Genomic DNA, 654 nt, shown 5'->3' on the forward strand with positions numbered 1-654 from the left:
CATTTGGTGCACGCTGTTTTATGGAGGCCATGAGATTCAGCAGTGCAAGTGAAAACTCTTGCAGGGTCTCCCCTTCCTGTTGCCGCCGGGAGAAGAACGCTTCCTGCAAAGCTACATAAGAATCCGAACAGCCATAAAGCTCTTCTAGTGCAGCAATTATCTTAGCAGGATCCTCCCTTTCAGCACTAGACCGAACTTTGATTTCCTCACGTGCTTCTCCCTCAAGGTGATCAAACAAGAAAAACGCCTGGTCAGCGACCGTTAAATGGTGTGCTCTCATGCAGGCCTGCACTTCCTCAAGCCACTCAGCTAGCCCTATACCTAATCTTCCCCGAAAATGGGGACACTTTCTCTCTCTAGGAACAAAGACCAGTCTCTCCACTGAAGGAGCACTAGCAGTAGAAGGAGCAGTAGGGGGCACAGCAGAGGTTGCGGGCCCGGTGCTAGGGCCAGGAGCAGCAGCGGCCTGTTCCTGCCGCAACCTCTCATTTTCTGCTCTTAGCTGTGCAATTAAATCATGCAATTCCTGTAACTGTCCCTCCATAGCTACACCTTAACCACCAACTTTTACAGTTTTACCAGATGAGTCAAGTTGAAGAACCCAGGTACTCACCAGGACTTCCTCCACCAGGAACCAACTGCTGCTTTGCCTTT

Source organism: Stegastes partitus, unplaced genomic scaffold, assembly GCF_000690725.1.
Source record: "Stegastes partitus isolate 25-593 unplaced genomic scaffold, Stegastes_partitus-1.0.2 Scaffold295, whole genome shotgun sequence".
Classification (NCBI taxonomy): domain Eukaryota; kingdom Metazoa; phylum Chordata; class Actinopteri; family Pomacentridae; genus Stegastes; species Stegastes partitus.